A 16,330-nucleotide genomic window follows, 5' to 3' on the forward strand; every position below is an offset into this window, starting at 1 on the left:
GAAACTCCCACATCAGTTTGCAGATCGCATGGTCAAATGGTACAGGAATCGGATCACATAGGTGTGAACACCCGTGCGATCCGAATCCAGGGCGGGACAAAAAAGAGTCATGCGGCATTTTTGAGCGAATGCGCTCAGCCATACAATCTATATAGCTGAATTGCATCGCACAGACATCACATGTGATCCGCACATAAATGCAGTGCGAATCACATGCGATGTCTGTATTCACACAAGTGTGAACCCAGGCCAAATCAGAATTTTTCTCACTTAGCCAGGTGTATCTGAACACCCATTCATGTGCAGAGGGAAACTTTTGAATTAAACTGGCCAGGTGGAGATGTTAATACAATAATGTCCCTCCTCAGCATACACGTTTTGTGCAGCATGTAGAAACACACACATAAACTGAGGTGCCAGCCACAAACCGCCATTGCTGACCATAGGGAATTTTAGCTGATACAAATGTCTCAGTGGTTTCTGAAGTAATTGTCTTGCAGGGCTGTCTCCTAGTTACTTACACTTCACAATATCAGATCTGTAAACTTTGTTCCCATTTGGTAATATTTGTCTAACAACTTCCTAAAGTATTCTCTTATGCCCCGTACACACGTTCCGATTATCGGACCACAAAAGTCGCTTTCGGACAGATCTTTCGATAATCTGATCGTTAGTACGCAGCTTTCGACAGCCGATCACGACAGTCCGTCCAACCAAATCCGAAGGGACAAACAGGAAAACTTTGGTCGGATGACAGCCCATCGTACGACAATCGTGTAGTCAGTACAGTATGCGTCCGATAAAAGTAGTTCAATAAACACCACGCATGATCACAAACACAAAAATAAACCAGAAGCACACACGGGTCACACGTATTTGACATCATTTAAAATACGTAGCTACGCACAACGGAAGATTTTTCCAGAATCGTACGACAAAAATCTTACACACATTTTGCACTGTTGTATTCGATCTTAGTTGTATGCAACAAAATGTGAACGATCTGTCGTACGATAATCGGAACGTGTGTACGAGGCATTAGGGGGAACTTACAATGATCATGTGTTACATGTAATAGGACAGCTGTATGACTTTCAAAAGACACACCTAAACATATAGGATTTGTTGACCAAAAGGGTCAGCATGGCAGCCAGGAAACTAGCATTTTCAGAAAGAGAATAGCAGTGGCAACCTCATTATTTCTCTCATGACAGGTTCATGCCCTCAAAGGCTGAGCTCAAAGTTACTGCATGAGGAAAGAGAAAGTGTGTATGAGGGGGTGTGAATCAGAGAAAGAGCTTGTTCCTGTCATAGTGGTGAACAGTAAGTTCTAGCAACAAGGCAGGATGGGCGGGATGCAATCTCTGGGAGTTTTTCAGTCAGGTTTCAGGAAGTACGTAAATGGCCTGCACTTATAGCAAGGGCTTTATTAAGCTTTGGTCAAAGCTGCACAGTTTGATTTTGTCTACAGGCACTCCTTAAATACAAAGCATTTTTTTTGGTAAAGGTGAATGTATGTCTTTAAAAGAAATCTTTAGTCACAGTGTACACTTTAAATTTATAATATCATCAATGTAATACAAATAATACAGTAGTTATATTTTACAATGCAATATAAGCTTCCTTGAGAAATCTCATTTCATGTTGCAAGTGCTGCCTGTCTGCTGGACATCTCTTTCCACAACTTCCTGGATTCCCTGCATGCTTTTCAGCTTCTTCCCTGCTGTTTACTTTCCATTTCTAAGGACTACATATACCATGGTACCTTTCTGCCTGCAAACAGTGATTCTTGTTCTAACTCCACCTCCTGAAACTCCTCCTCTCATCACCTCTGTAGTTTAGAAGGCAGGTGTGTTCTGTCAAAATAGCCAACTCGTCAATCTCCAACCACCACACTTCCAGTTACTAGTGATTCCTGTGCTAACGCCACCTCGTGAAACTCCTCCTGTGCTAACGCCACCTTGTGAAACTCCTCCTGTGCTAACGCCACCTCGTGAAACTCCTCCTGTGCTAACGCCACCTCGTAAAACTCCTCCTGTGCTAACGCCACTTTCTGAAACTCCTCCTCTCATCACCTCTGTAGTTCGGAAGGCAAGTGTGTTCTGCCAAAATAGCCAACTCGTCAATCTCCAACCACCACACTTCCAGTTACTAGTGATTCCTGTGCTAACGTCACCTCGTGAAACTCCTCCTGTGCTAACACCACCTCCTGAAGCTCCTCCTCTCATCACCTCTGTAGTTCAGAAGGCTGGTGTGTTCTGCCAAAATAGCCAACTCGTCAATCTCCAACCACCACACTTCCAGTTACTGTCCAGCATCAGTAAATGGAGATTTTGACGAGTTGGCTGCTTTGACACAACACCAGCAGTGTATACACTACGGTACATGATGACTTGGCTGTTTTGACAGAACAGCTGCCAAGGAGGAACAAGTTGTCGCTGCCTTGGAGGCGGCCATATTGTTGCATATTAGCGGGCGGACTAAAAATGTGCGCTCATTATATTGTGTACCATAGTATATACGCTGCCAGTGTTGTGTCACAACAGCAAATTCGTACAACTCTCCAATTACTGATGCTGGAGGGTCTCCGGAAGTGACGTGGTTGGAGATTTAGAAGAGTTGGCTGTTTTGACAGAACACCAGCTCTGTGAAAAGTGTGACACAGCAGTGCCTACTCACAGGGCATAATGAATACGTGTCACAGATTTCAAGGAAATTAATGTGTGGGGATCTTCACAAAGTTTACAAACTTCAATGCCATTTTAATTATTAGGAGTAGCTTAGAAATAATGGAAAAACAATGTAGACTTCACCATACATATACTTTAAATGCGCCCTGTTAGTGTAACTCCTGGGAAAAGAAACTTTGGTAAGTCTTGGAGGGAATGAGAAAAGGGTTAGATCATCATTTTGGATGTTTACTGTAGCCTGTGGCCCCACTAGGGCATTTTCCCCAGACTTCCTGACCACATTGTCATTGAGACACAGCATATGAAGAAGTCTGTTCAGAAGGGCGTCTGCCTTTTTTTTTTCAGCCCCTGCATGTTAGCCTATGTGTCCGTGGACACATTGGTGTTTAGAGGCAGATAAAATAAAAAAACACAGCCAGTGCGTCCAGGAGCAGTAGTGTTTTGACAGAAAATCGATTGACGCACCTGAATGCATATAAAGCCTTAAAGCGGTTACATAGTCTGGTTGAAAAAAGACACAAGTCCATCTAGTGGGCCCTGTAAAGGCTAATGTTTTTTTTTACCTTCATGTATTCTAAGCATGGAGGTAAAAAACCTTCTGTGTGCTGTTCCCCCTACAGCCCCTGCTAGTACTCAGCCTCTCTCCTCATTGGCTGAGACACAGCAGTGGGAGCCATTGAGAAGGCGCATGTGCACGAAACATGTTAATTGCTGTTGCTATGACAACTTTAAGCGTTGTGATTCAGCTCTTCAGAGATCACTTCCGCATTTCCGGGTTTCCTGGCTCCGACTGACCTAGATTTCGGGTCCCCGACATGAATTCCCAGCGGGTTGAGTTCCTAGTGTGCTTTGGAGCAGCGTTCAGTAGTGTCCTGATTCATTGAACGGAATTTGGATTGCCGGTATTATCCCAGCCTTCCCTTTGCTAAAACAACCTTACGATCGGATACAGGTTTACAGTGTACATTATACAGTGGGTTATAAGGGCTTACACCCAGAAGTTATCACCTGGCGTGAAGCCTGCTGTTGGCACTATGTCCTGCTGTATACTCTGCGTGATTGGCACACACAGGACATCGGAACCAGTGAATGACATTAACCCTCAGTGATCTGGCGGTATCGTATATAACATGTTGAAGTGTCCTATTTTATTTGATGATTGGTGTACCACGCTATGATTACTTGTCATATTGACAAATTGTGGATTTTCTATACTATTTTTTACAGCATTCAATAAATGACTATATTTTTGAACGTTATATTATCTACAGGTTTTTCTGGGAGCGCTGCTCTGTTTGTTTTTAGCTAATGAGAAGAGAATGGGTGGGTGGGGAATCCACAGTTCAAAGGGTCCTATGGATACATAGAGTTGGGCTCAGGAGCGAGCATGCAGCAGTGCCCCCATAGAAAGTGGCTTGCTATGAGGGCACTGTTTAAGGGGTAGGACCCAGGAGCACCGGAGGGGGACAGGAGAAGAAGAGGATCAAGGCTGCTCTGTGCAAAACCATTGCACAGAGCAGGTAAGTATGACATGTTTGTTATTTTATTTATTTTTAAAACGAAACCTTTAATATTACTTTGAAATCTTTAAAATGAGAGTATGTATATATATATATATATATATATATATATATATATATACACTCCATCTGCAAAATCTGTTAGATGGTGGTGTGACTGTTGTTAGTTTTGCTCAGTGTAAAATGTACTTGGATAATGCCATATTTTTGCTCTCTGCAACTACAGTATGCTAGTAAGATATTGTTTTAAAACATTGAATGGTAGCTAAGTTGTATTATCCAAGTCACCTACTCATATGGCAGGAGCATGTGGCGTGCGTTCAGATGCTTAACAACACTGTCATTTGGGAAATCATTTAAAAGCTGTGATAGGCTATATTAAATTCAATGCTCCATAAAGCAATGCAGTGGAGAGGTGCCAAATTCTTTTCAAATGTTCTTCCCCATATGTGCAGTCCACTTGTTCCAAATAAAAAAGTTTGTGACTTTCCTTGTCTTCTCCGCCTTTCTTTTCCTTTATTTACCCCTCACAGCAATGCCTTAAATCTTACTGTTGTTATCTCTAGTGTCTGTCATCTACAACATAAATATTTTAACCTCTTCCGACCCAGCTCTAGCGTTCCTTTAAATAGGTCTTCCCTTTTGGGGGGCGGGGGGAGAACTGACCGATCATGTGACCACTGTGATTGACTGTCACTGTGGTCCCATGGTTGTCAGTTGATCCCACTAGCTCCTGATCATTACTAGAGATTTAGATCTGTCTATGTCAGCTCAGTCACTCTACTGGGAGTGAAAGCTTAGAAACATTGGCTATCAATGGACACATACTGTATGTGTGGCATGTGGGCATGCACATATGTGTTACATGGGCAGCAAGAAGTTAAGATATATTTAAAGCCCAAACTTTTTTTACATTTTGTATGGAGTATGGAATTATTCTGTCATTTATGTCCCATTGTGGAGATCTCCCATCACTTCCTGTTCTGTAGACACAACAATAAGTGAGTAAAATCTCATAAAATTGAGAAAAGATTTCTCTTAGGCTAACCATACACTTTACAGAGGGTTAAAGCTCTGTGTCAGCAGACATCATTGAGCCGGTCCAGGCTCTGCAAGGTTCCCAACCTTAATGTAGGGATCCATCCAGATTTCTGACCAGCAGCCTAAGCCAGTAGCTACAGCTACCTCAAGTCACATGACGTCACAAGGGGCAAAGTCTCATGGTGATGTCACTGGATGGCCATGCCCCATGGCTATATAAAAATTGGCAGACATCAGTGATGACACAACGGGGGGAGCCAGTGTCGAAGGAGGACCAGGTTGGCCGCAGAGAAGACACCAGCGGCAGAGAAGACAGTAATGGTGGAGAAGACAGCAGCGAAGGGCGAAGACCAGAGGAAGAACACATCACTGGAGGGAGAGGACCGGAGGAAGAACACATCGCCGGAGGGAGAAGACCAGAGAAAGAAGACATGTTGGAGCTAGAACGGGGGATATTCTTAATTTTTAACAAAGGACTTGTCAAAAAGCATCTCTTGTTTTTATATACACTACACTGCTTTTTTTTTGGAATGAATGGGTAGAGGTACAATGTACTCATTCACATGGGGGAGGTGGGATCTGGAGGCCCCTTTGTCAAAGGGGGTTCCAGTTTCTGATAAGCCCCTTGCCTGCAGACCCCAACAACCACAGCCCAGGGTTGTCGGGAAGAGGCCCTTGTCCTCATTAACATAGGGATAAGATGCTTTGGGGTGGGGGGCGATGGGCCTCCCTACCCCAAGGCACCCACCTCCTCATGTTGAGGGCATGTGGTCTGGTATGGTCCAGGAAGGGGGTGCGCTTGCTCGTCCCCCCCTTTCCTAACCTGCCGGACTGCATGCTCAGATAAGGGTCTGGTTCTATAAAAAAAAGTTGACGTGGGGTTTATCCCTCAAATATCCATACCAGACTGATGGTTGGGGGGGGCACCATGCCTTTTTTTTTTTTTTATATAAATTTTGGCTTGAGGCTCCCCCTCAAGATTCATACCAGATTCAAAGAGCCTGGTATGGTCAGATCATATTTGTACCCTGTTCATTGAAGTCGCATGGAAGTCGGATTGGAAGTTGTCCAACTTCCGTGTCGGAGCAGTGTGAACCTTAGTGAGAGTGGACATCAGGACAAATAGAGAGGATAAATCTCTCCATCAGGGACACAGGCAGCAATAAAAATCTGACAGGGCTGCTATCTATTTAAATATTCTTTGATTAGTTTATAAGCCTAGTATATGGTTCCTGTTTTACAGTACCAGGGCTTGATTAACTAAAGGCAATTCGGCTGTTCAGGTTGAAAGGGAAGTGTACTTTGCTTGAGATTTCTCTCTCCAGAGCGTAATGACTGTCGTGAAATTTCACTTTGCAAAGAATGCCATTGTGCAAGGAATAAAAAAATACAGCATTTTTGCTTACACACAGTTACCGTATATACTCGAGTATAGGCCGACCCGAATATAAGCCGAGGCCCCCAATTTACCCCCAAAAAAACTGGCAAACTTATTGACTCGTGTATAAGCCGAGGGTGAGACATGCCTGTCCATCCCTGTGTGTGTGTCCGTCCATCCCTGTGTGTCCGTCCATCCCTGTGTGTCCGTCCATCCCTGTGTGTCCGTCCATCCATCCCTGTGTGTGTGTGTGTGTCCATCCATCCATCCATCCCTGTGTGTGTGTGTCTCCATCCATCCATCCATCCATCCCTGTGTGTGTGTGTCTCCATCCATCCATCCATCCCTGTGTGTGTGTGTATCCATCCATCCCTGTGTGTGTGTGTGTCTCCATCCATCCATCCATCCGTGTGTGTGTGTCTCCATCCGTGTGTGTGTGTGTGTGTGTGTGTGTGTGTGTGTGTGTGTGTGTGTGTGTGTCCAGCCTACCTGTGTCCCGAGCCTTTGTCCCGAGCCTCCGTCCCGTGTCGTGCCTTGCCTTCGTCCCGTCCCGTCCCGTCCCGTCCTGTCCCGTGCCGTGCCTTGCCTTGCCTCCGTCCCGTGCCCTCTTCGTCGGCGGCCATTGTAAAATTCAAAAGCCGCGCCTCCTCCTTCGCCTGTGATAGGCGGAACACTGAATTTCCCAGCAGCCTGTGTTCCGCCTATCACGGACGTCGTATCATCCTCGTCCGTAGTACGAGGATGAGACGACGCCCGTGATAGGCGGAACACAGGCTGCTGGGAAATTCAGTGTTCCGCCTATCACAGGCGAAGGCGGAGCCGGAGGCGCGGCTTTTGAATCATAGAATGGCCGCTGTCTGTCTGCTCGACACGCTGATCGAGCGGGCAGACAGCGATGACTCGAGTATAAGCCGAGGGGGGCACTTTCAGCCTCAAAAAAGAGGCTGAAAATCTCGGCTTATACTCGAGTATATACGGTAGATGTTGGAAAGTCTGCAGAGCTTCACTGCGTTCACTAAGCTCGGGCCATATTCCCTTGCAAAGTTCAACTTCCATTGCAAAGTGAACAGTCTATCTTTAGTAAATCAACCCCTTAGCGTAGTACACATGATACAGCAAATGGAGATGTAAGCCATCCTGAGAATTTATCATTCACAGATTACATTTGGTAAACTGAAGTCTGAATGGTTCCCATGTGTCAGGCTCGGTTCACACTGGAACTGGCTGCGAATCACACAGGAATGCTGTGTGTCCCTATTTTGCGGTTCAGAAAGCAGAATCTATGCCTGAATTCAGTCCTAAAACTGAACCAAAGACACACAGCGTTTCTGTGCAGTGCACTCTGCAGCTGCCCGGAGACGTGAACCGGCTCCATAGAGAGCCAGTCACATTCTCCTGCAATGCGAATTGGATGTGGAGAAAGCTGCATCCAATTCACATAGCCTTAGTGCACTTTGCCTGTCATTATTGTATGTTGCTTTGTTGGATTAGTCATTGAGGTCAATATAACTATATTCTACAAAATGACTACTGTAAGGCTGTTATTGCTTTTAGTTTGCTAGCTTCAGCTCTGGAGTTTCTCCAATAGTTCAGCTTCAACTCCAGAGACTGGGCTCTAGGCCTCCAGCTTTGGCTCCAGAGGCAATCTTGGAAATGAATAGGAAATGCAGCAGAAAAACACCTTGGTGGGTGCCTATTTTAATAATGTCTTGCTTGGTGCCCCGCCCCCATTATTGATCCCCTTTAAAGCAGACTGAGTGTAATACAGTATGTTTAAGGGGTCACCATAGACAAATTATATTTGTCATGAGCTGCTTTTTGTTAATAGCATTTATTGATAAATATGTAAAACATTAAGAAGATTTACAGGATACAAACTATTTAAAACTAAGTGGGCTTAGCTAGGATCAATAGTTCCCAACACACAGCTGACTTACTATTCAATAAGCAAAGTGAAAGAAAAATATTATTCTTGTGTTGTCTCTGAGTAGTAGCTTACATAAAACAATAGCCTGTGCAGAGATGTTAATTACTGTTAATTTTAACCACTTACAGACCGGACCATTTTGCTGGCCAAAGACCAGCCCACTTTTTGCGATTCGGCACTGCGTCGCTTTAACTGACAATTGCACAGTTGGCTCCCAAACAACAAAATTGACGTCCTTTTTTTCCCACAAATAGAGCTTTCTTTTGGTGGTATTTGATCACCCCTGCGGTTTTTATTTTTTGCGCTATAAACAAAAAAAGAGCGACAAAAAACACATTATTTTTTACTTTTTGCTATAATAAATATCCCCGAAAAATATATATAAAAACATTATTTTTTCCTCAGTTTAGGCCGATACATATTCTTCTACATATTTTTGGTAAAAAAAATCGCAATAAGCGATTATTGATTGGTTTGCACAAAATTTATAGCGTTTACAAAATAGGGGATCGTTTCATGGCATTTTTATTAATAATTTTTTTTTACTAGTAATGGCGGCGATCAGCGATTTTTATTGTGATTGCGACATTATGGCAGACACATCAGACATTTTTGACACATTTTTGGGACCACTGTCATTTATACAGCAATCAGTGCTATACAAATGCATTGATTCCTGTGTAAATGACACTGGCAGTGAAGGGGTTAACCAGGTGGTGGTAGTGTAGGGGTTAAGTGTGTCCTAGGGGCGTGTTACTAACTGTGGGGGGCGTGGCTGTGTGTTAGTGAACGCTGATCTCTGCTCCAATCACAGGGAGCCGAGATCAGTGTCACTTGTTGCTAGGCAGAACAGGTAGATGCTGGTTACTTCCGCATCTCCCCGTTCAGCCTCCCCTTGAGATGATCGTGGGTATCCCCAAGGTGATCGAGTCCGCGGGACCTGCGACCAGACTCGCAGGGGCCCTGACCAGCATGCGCACGCTCCGGTGGCGGGCACGCAATGGCAGGGCGGCAATTTCAAATGGACGTACCTGTACGCCAATTTGCCTGCCCGTGCCATTCTGCCGACGTACATCATCGTGCATCAGTTGGGAAATGGTTAATAACATTTCTCACTTTCTGTACTAGTGTAATTTTTTTTCATATGTGGGTGAATATTTTTAAACACCAAAGAAATAACTGTTCATGTCTTTCATGTTAACTCTGAAATATTCTTACAGCTCCAGCATAAGATTTACATGCTTTCCTTTGTCAGAATTGTAATTTTGATGTTTTAATGATGGATTCTTTAGGGTATTATAAAACATATAAATAAATGAAGACAATAATATTATACTGCAAATGATTCCAGAACTAGATCTGGCACTAATATATATTTAATTTAATGCAGGACTCTTGGGAACCCAAGCCTCAATTGCTCATTGAATGCAGCAAAATGATTCCTGCCTGTATTTAATAGTGCCCATGTGTATTTGCATTCTTATAAATCAGATTTATTTTTAATTTTTTTGTAGTGCAGTGGTGCGCATCCTCTGTTTCTCCTTTTTAAGTTTAGATTGTCGACTGAAAGATACAGCTTTTTGTGACCTTGGTTTAATCAGTTCTTTCACTTAGTATTTTTTACAGAGATCTCTTAATTTAAACCCTTATTATAATAACATTATTATATTATAACCATATAGTTACATAGTTGGTAAGGTTTAATTAAGACACCAGTCCTTTCAGTTCAACGTGTGTGGGTGCGGGTATGTGTGTGCTCATGTAAAAAATTATATCCCATATCCATGTATAATGTGCTTGCTAAAATTCCCATCTAGGAGTTTTTATGAAACTATGAATACTTCCCACTGACGCCACTGATTGTGGAAGTGAGTTTCACATCCAAACCCCCAACGCAGCTTAAGGTTAAACTGCTTCTCCTCCAATCTCATTGTGTGGCCCCATGTCTTCTTACACTCCCTGAAACTGAATAGTTTCCTCCCCGTGCTGGACTCACCATTGAGATATTTGTATATTGCTATTGTATCCCCTCTCAAGCGTCTCTTCTCCAGGGAGAATACATTTAATGTTTGTAGGCTTTCTTTGCAACTGAGGTCCTCCAGTCCCCTTATTAGCTTGGTCGCCCTTTTCTAGACTCTTTCCAGTTTTAGCACATCCTTTCTGAGGATTAGTGACAAGAACTGGACAGTATACTCCATGTGTGGCCAAACCAGAGTTTTATAAAGTGTCAGGATTATTGTTTTATCTCTAGAGTAAATACCCTTTTCTATGTGTAACACTGACCCCCGAAGGAGCGGCTGATTTAATTGGACTTACCGTTACCTTCTTGACCTTGTGTATGTCTAGGGGTTTCCCGAGGTAGATGGCCCAAAGAACTGCAGAAACTGACACTGGATCCACTTTTGGTATATTTATTTGACAACAAGTAGACAGAACAGTCTCTCAATGAAGGGTAGAGGGTTAGGTAGGAAGTTCAGGTACTCTTGGAACTGCAAATGATAGGAAGTCTCTCACTATAGAAATCCAGAGAATTACAGCTAACAACTGGATTCTCACAGCTACGGGATAGACCTCCTCTCACTAGGCCTAGCAGCCGATAGAGTGTTTGAGTAAAGCGAAGCCTCTGCCACCGACTTGCATAGAGAACACTTGAACAAAGTCTCTGCCACAGACTTGATGTAGAACACTTGTGAATAAAGTCTCTGCCACAGACTTGAATGTAACTGAAGGATGTAGGTAAATTTAGAGAGCTATCATACGGTATCAGTATCTCACAGCCGGTCCGGCGATACAGTATGAGTGTAAATTTGCTTGGTGTCTTTCAACTGAGCCTCCAGGCTCTTTCTGAGAAACCAGCCTTCAACGTGGCCTTCTCCCGAAGAGTTCTCCCCTGGTTGCTTCTCCAGTTGCTGGGCCTCTCCACATAAGAGACAGCACCGGACCACCTTTGAATCCTCCTTCCAGTTACTTTGCCTTGGGCTAGCCAGCCCCAAGATTTGGAATTGGATGGATCTGCACCCCAGGCCATGAGGGCCATGGGGGCTGGTCAGGAGGACCAGGACCAAACAGACAGAAAGATCTTCTGGACCAGAACCCAGAAGCATGTGATGCCAGTACCTTAAGTACCCTCTCCCAGAATGCACAGCAAGATGACATTCCTACTGGGCTGGTTCCGAAAAAGAATGGCACTCAATGCGCCCAGCTAAACTGCGTTCTCACACTTGCCAGTGGTGACAACGCCACCTGTGGCCAAGCAGAACACAGTGCAATCTAACTAGACTGGTACAGAAACCATAATTTGGTATAATTGACCCTAAAACTCAACTGTGGTTTTAGGAATTTTAAATAAAAAACACACATAGCGCATGCTCTTCAGGAGTCGGCGCTACATATGCATGCCAGTATTCTGCTGGTTTTGCTTGCTATAACTTTGCATTGTGTACCATTGCTTGGCCTGTCATCTATTAGAACCCCCAGATCTTTTTCTATCTTAGCATCCCGTAGAGGTTCTACCCCTAGTGTGCAATTTGGGTTCAAATTCTTTGCTTCCAAGTGCATTACTTTACATTTTCAATATTATACTTAATTTGCCATATAGTTGGTCACCCTAGTATTTTATTCAGGTCTTCTTGTAAAGTTTCTATATGCTGCATTGAAGTTATTGCCTTGCTTAGTTTTGTGTCATCAGCAAACACTGAGATTGAGCTATTTATCTCTATATCATTTATAAATAAATTAAACAGAATTGGTCCCAGGACAGATCTTTGGGATACCCCACTTACCACTCCAAACCGTTCTGAAAACTCTCCACACTGGCAATTTACTCTCACCTGGAACCTGTAGCCAGAGCTCCTGGCCTGGGGATCACGTCCTGTTTAGGAGAGCTGAAAGTCCCTTTGTTTTCCATTTTTGAGTGACCATTACTCCACGATTGAGAGTCTCCCTGGCTTATCATCGGGTGTGTATTCCTGAACTGCTATCTTGCTACGTGAGATCTACTACTGGGACCCTGTTGGGTATTGTTTGCGAGCTATTGATGCTTGCCATCTGGTAAGCATGTATTCTTTGCGGTGTCTGCACTTTTGACGGAAGATTGCACGATTTACTTCATGTATTACTTGGACTAATATTTAGATTTTTTATTTGAGATTTCTTTATCACTTGGGACTTTGCTCAATTTATTTAATTTTTCATATTTATTCATTTAAAATGTATAATATTAATTTCTGTCAATTGGTATCTAATTTATATAATTGTATTAATTAATTTCACTTTGAATGTTGGATTGTATTTTTGTTCACTTAAGAGATTTATTTAACAATTAAGGTTATTCTTTTGACAGGAATAATCAGTACCCAGGAATGTGTCCAATAGGTGGTAATACATCATAAATTGAAGAAAGTGTTGCGCTATCCCCTCAAACCAGTATGCCCACAAACTCCTATGCCTTTAAAAATGTATCATCAAAAATACATATACCATTAAATATTGATAAACAATGTGCACAAAGTGACCAGTACAATAGTACAAAATGCAGATTCAAAATCATTAAACAGTAATAAAAAAATAGTGAAAATGCTTATGACCTAAGAAGCCCAAAACACTGTGTGATACGCCAGGTGACACTCTTCTCCACCAACATAGATCGCAAGCCTCGTACCAGAATGGTATGACCCCTTGCCACAGGAGGTCAAACATGTTTGCCAAAATACAGGACCATATGACAGATGTTAATAAGCCCCACATCCCCCCTCATCAGCCTTACCGATTAACGCTAACAAAAGTGCCATAGTGAGGAAAAAGAGTAATTACATAGTGTAATTCAGTAAAAACACTTCTGGATTTGTTGTATACAAATTGCATTCTCAAACAGAAGCAGTGAACAGCATGTATAAAAAAACAGCTTGGTGTGCTTGATGAGGTGAGATCCTATGCTCCCACTGATGTGTTTTGTCAGAATTGACATTGTCATGAGCTGGGAAGGTATTATAGGCATTTTTCTAAGAGCTCCTGAATGTTATCTTTGTTTAGCTTATTACTGGTGTGCCTCTTGTGTTTGATCCAATCATCAATATTATTTTTATTTATAATGTGCCAAAATATCATGCAGCCCTGTATATTAAATAGCATAAGGGTGTCAACTAAAGACGCCAGATAAAACAACTGAAAAGCAGAGCACACTGCCGCTACAAGCTTATAATCTAAGAGAGGGAAACATTAGATGCTTTAGGTAAAGAAAATGATGTTCAGTTTTGAATCAGTGAGTTTTAGAGAAACCACATTTGGAGGCTGGTCTAACAGGACAAGGTAGAGGCAGACAGATAATGAGGGTTGCTCCAAAGAACTCTTATAGTTGTGTATAAGAAGAGGTTTTTGAGTGGAAAGAACTTTAAAAAGCTAGTGGAGAACAAGAATGGAAGATGGAGGAGAGAAGATAAATAACTACAGGTTTGCCAAGAGCTCTTATGTAGAAAAATGTCTGAAGGGGTACTAAACATTGAGTACACAGACCAAGAAGGGTATGTGAGGAAACTAGACATCATTGAAGAAGATCTTACAAAGATGATCCAAATGAATGCCTCATGGGTTAAGTGTTTGAATAGCAGAGGGTCATTAGCATGGTCGATGCTGGGGATAAGAGTTAGGGAAACTTCACGTTTTCATTTGACTCTCTGATGATAATGGCCACTTTTCTGAATAGATTTGCTATTGTAGAGCCAAAACCACGCTGAATGGAGGCTAGAAGTGAGTTGAACGTGAGGAAGAAGGTTAGTGAGATATAGTTGTTCAAGCAGCATGGATCAATCTAAATGGGAGGATAACTAGAGAGTAAAGAATGATCAAGAGAGTTCCCTTAGTATAGGAAGTATATGATTGCATGATTGAAAGCTGAGGGCAAGATACTTGTGGGGAAGGACAGGTCGAATGGTTCAGCTAACTCAAGCAGCAGAGTAGAATAGGTCAGATTTGATTGAATCATGAATATATCTGAAAAAAGATGAAAACAGGAAAGTGATGATTTCATCTACATTTACATCTACTGAAAGATTAGAGCAGAGTGTAAAGTAAATGGGTGGGCTGAGTGCTGAGCAAGAGTTAGATGGTTTGGACTGTGTAGTGGTAATGTAGGGTATTAAGATGTCTGGTCTAATATTATCATTTAAAAACATGTTTTTATGATGTTTTGAGCAGCTAAAGCAGTTGTGGCAGCAGAGGTTTCCGATAAAAAGGGAATTAAAAGTAGAAAAGAGTCTATGAGGGGTTAAAGATTTGGGATGATGACCGTGGAAAACAAATTTTGGTTCGGAATGTTAAAGTAATAGAGCTCAGATTTGCATTACAGAAAATCCCTGTTTAGGCCAGATTACGACTACTGGCATGTGGCCACTCATGCATGACATAGACGCAATCATTTGGCAAGGGCAGTGATTTGTAGCACAGGTGTTTGTGTGGTATTGTACTGGGAGCTAGAGAGTTTGGTGAAGTTAGAGAAGATGAAAGCGAAGTAAACAAGTTTGTGGCTTATATATCGCTGAGATCTTTGTGTAAAACTATTCTGTTTCAGTCGAAGCAAAGGAGGCCATGTAGCAGAGTTGTTAAAGGTTACAAAGTTGTGATCAGACAGTGGAAGTGCTCCATTACGGAGATGAATAAGGGCGCAGAGTCTGAACAAGATAAGATCAAGGCTGTGTCCAGCAATTTATGCAGAGCTTTGTATGTTTTGGGACAGACCAAAGGAAATAGTAATGGCGAGACATTTTGTGGTTTGATTTCTGGGTCTCTGTTATACAAGACCTAGTAAAAATAAGTCTGATTTTAGCCAGTGCTCTATTTTCTATTTTCTAAATCCTGGAAAAATGCACTGTACTATGTTTTGACAACCTGCCAGAACATGAATACTTTCGAAGCACTATACGTATGGATGGATTACAAATTGAATTGCTAAAATGTAACCAAGACAGTATCAGTGTTTCAGATTAAACAATAATGGTGTTGTATAAACATTGCAGCAGTCTAATTTTATTGGGTAGTATCTGTAAAAAAAAAAAAACACATTCAGCTGTCATTACACTAGAGCTAAAACGGTCAGATTTTTATTGCCAAAACTGGCAAAACAAAAAAAAACAAAAAAAAACTATATGGGCTTCAATGCCTATGATATAAAAATAGCTTATTTCACACAAAAAAATATCGTAACAAAACATGTGCCTAGCCGTCGGCACCATAATATAAAAAAAAAAAAAAAAAACAAGGGCCTTTATTCATTTATGTATTTATTTTTTTAATTAATTTTTGTTTTTAATGTTATAGTGTTGACGGGTAGGCAATATATTTTTTTGTGTAAAATAAAATGTTATATATAGGGAGTTTTTTTGTAAATTTCCCATTTAATTTATTTTTTTGGGAGAACAGTGGGTACTTTGTTACATAAAGCTTTTTTTCCATTCTTTTTCTTGAGTTTTCAACATAGAAAGTCAAAATCTGTTATTTCTGTTTGTGTCCCATCATGATAGTGTCAGGGGAACCACCCCAAAGGGCAATCAGCCCCGCCAAACAGCAATAGAATTTTGACAGGTATTCTAATCCTTCCCACTATATTAGAAACATTTGACTAGAGTTCCATTTTTATTTTGGGCAGTTGTAACACAGCTTCTGTTTCTCTGGGTACACAGCAGGTAAGCTGCACTTGTGACTCATTGAACTCTGAATTTCCCTCACGATATCATGCTTCACAAGGTAGGACTAAAAACTAAAACACATCTAAACCCTGGTT

General features: G+C 42.0%; 1 protein-coding gene across 6 annotated transcripts in view; it reads left to right on the forward strand.

Moving 5' to 3' along the window:
- The window catches only part of DOCK10 (dedicator of cytokinesis 10), a 412,410-nt gene that overhangs the window by 139,762 nt on the left and 256,318 nt on the right, over nt 1-16,330 (forward strand). The gene's annotated exons all lie outside the window — the stretch shown is intronic.

Source organism: Lithobates pipiens, unplaced genomic scaffold (genome assembly GCF_037356315.1).
Source record: "Lithobates pipiens isolate NorthernLeopardFrog02 unplaced genomic scaffold, aLitPip1_a1.2 Scaffold_18, whole genome shotgun sequence".
NCBI classification, from domain to species: Eukaryota; Metazoa; Chordata; class Amphibia; order Anura; family Ranidae; genus Lithobates; species Lithobates pipiens.